We start from the raw sequence: 2,568 nt of genomic DNA on the forward strand, positions 1-2,568 counted from the left end.
AGGGGATTCTCCTGAAAAGAAGGAAAAGTTTGGTTCCTCCTTATAACTCATACTAGCTGTGTGACTTTGGGCAGTTCATTTAGTCTCTGATGAGATGAGAAAAGAATGCAAGATCATAAATTTATGATAAAATGCCATTTTACTTTACAGAAAAGAATTTCCACAGAAGAGAAAATATAAAATCAAGATTAAAAAATAATAATTTAGTAAGATACTTTTTCTTTTTTTTTAATTCACTTCCAAAAGCTACTAATTCTGCCCCCAAAATTTTATGTTCTTTCTTTCAGTTCTTTTTAAGCCTCTGGAAAATATCTTTATTGTTCATGTTGAATGAATAATACTTTTTCTACAGGTGACAGCTGTCAGTTCAACACATATTTCTTTAGTGATATCCTAATCATTAGTTGTATGAAGATAAGAACCCAGATTTGAGACATTATGTCAGCTCTCTTCACAAGAAACACAGTAGCAAAGATGGTAAACGTAAAAGAACAGAGATTTCTTATTTCCCCAGGCTGATGTCCCAGAAGCATCGAGTGGGTATAGTTGGAGGCTGGACCATGGCAGAACCAAGAGCTGGCCCCGTGATGGACTGGACTCCAAGATGCATGATGGGGGCCTTGTACCTGCACCTCTGCTGGTCTTCCTGGTGTGGAGTTATACCTGTCCTTTCCCAGTGTCATTTCATAGATCCTTGGGGGCCCAAAGGACCAGGAAGTGATGTGAGCAGGTGACTGTCACAATTGGTGGTGAACTTAAATGGATGAATTTGAATCTAGAACTCAGAGTTTGAAACTGGATGATTTAATTATAGGAGTAAGTGAGCAATACTTGTGGCAGTTGTGATCAGTTTTACTTTCAAGGCTACACAAACGCATGCACAAACGTGTGTGTGTGTGTGTGTGTGTGTGTATACACATACCTATATAAATATAGGTATATATCTATATCTATATCTATCTCTCTATCTATTGATATATATATACATATACATTCATACATACTTAGGTACTTTTACAAAATACAGACCACATCATTCATCCTGAGACGCGATAGCTAGTGTGGGTACTCTGGTAACAACTACAGACAGATCAACAGCACTTGCTGTTGTTTGGCAGCAATTCTCTAAACTGATATGGCCTCTTCCATCTATTTACATCAGACATCTCTTTCAATTGAAACAAACTGGGCATTCTGTGGTACCTGCATTATTACATATTGGCTATATTGGTCATGACTTAGGAAAATTAGTTCAGTGAACTGTTCAGTCTGCAAACTAATGGTTACCTTACTCTTACCAGTATTTGGTGAAGATAATCAGACACTAGATGACTTAGACTTGCACCAAGATATTGATGACCCAATCAAAGATTCTCAGGAAAACTCAGTTAAGTTGTGGAAAGAATCATAGTTGCAAATTTTAGTGATATACATTCAGGATAATATATTGAGTTAGGGGTCTTTTCTGGATTTCAGCATCAGGATATTTCTTTGCATACTGGTAGTAGTTTTTTTTTTTTTTTAATAGCTGATATCGCTGTTGGAATTTCATCCTGATAACTTGTTTGGAATTTTACTATATCTTGATGATTTTTTGACATTTTTTTATTTCTGTGTGGGACCACAGGTCTGGGTGGTTGCTGGGTCTCAGAGATGACATGTGGGCTCAGGACCTCTTGGCCCCAGGGTCAGCGATCAGTATGCTTCTCCACTCAGTTACCCTACAGTACACTTTAGAAGAGGAACAGAGTGAAAAGAGAGAGAAAATTTAGTATGGTAGTGGGGAGGTATGGATGGAGGAAGCTGTGATCACCAATGGCAACAGCAGAAAAAAATGGAAGTAGCTTTTGTGATGGACTTATCATAAAGAATGTGATCCACCCAAGACAGAGATGGTGCTGTTGGAACACAGACTGAAGCACACAATTTTTTCTCATTCTTTCACTTTATTTCTCATGAGAGTCTATATTTTTTGGGGGAGGGGGTATTATGTTTACTCTTTTTTTTTAGGTTTTTGCAAGGCAAATGGGGTTAAGTGGCTTGCCAAAGGCCACATAGCTAGGTAATATGTTTACTTTTAAACAAGAATATTTTAGTAATGTATAAAAAAAATACTTGTACAAAAATAAAAATAAACCTTGAAAGACAGTCTAACCCTGGTTGAGGCTTAACAAGCAGGCATCAAGTGTGATAGTGAATTAGGGTGATGTCTACTGGAAGCATTTGATGACTCTCCTGTTGGAATGGATGGATGAGAACAATTTGTTCCAATTGTCATAAAAATGGATGAAGCAGGTGCCATGAGGCACTGAGAATTTTTTGTACCTCATAGAAAGACCATTTGTCTTGACTTCTGTACTTCCTTCTGACTTCAATGACTTAGGAAAAGAGAGTAAAGTTGACAATTAAATCCAATTCATGTGCAAATCAAGACATTGTTCCATATCATCATGTGGCATCTTTGACAATGAAGAATGAGCAACAATATAAACAACAAGAAGACATTCTGTTCTCCCTCCAAGAATATAAGTTCCTTGGAGGCAAAAACTTTCTGGTTTTGCTTGTTAT

The 2,568-nt window shown here is 37.1% G+C and overlaps 1 pseudogene; it reads left to right on the forward strand.

Moving 5' to 3' along the window:
* The first annotated feature begins 759 nt into the window (after positions 1-759).
* Positions 760-1,657, forward strand: LOC141492287 (E3 ubiquitin-protein ligase RNF170 pseudogene; annotated as a pseudogene).
* The last annotated feature ends 911 nt before the right edge of the window (positions 1,658-2,568 follow it).

Source organism: Macrotis lagotis, chromosome 6, assembly GCF_037893015.1.
Source record: "Macrotis lagotis isolate mMagLag1 chromosome 6, bilby.v1.9.chrom.fasta, whole genome shotgun sequence".
Lineage (NCBI taxonomy): Eukaryota > Metazoa > Chordata > Mammalia > Peramelemorphia > Peramelidae > Macrotis > Macrotis lagotis.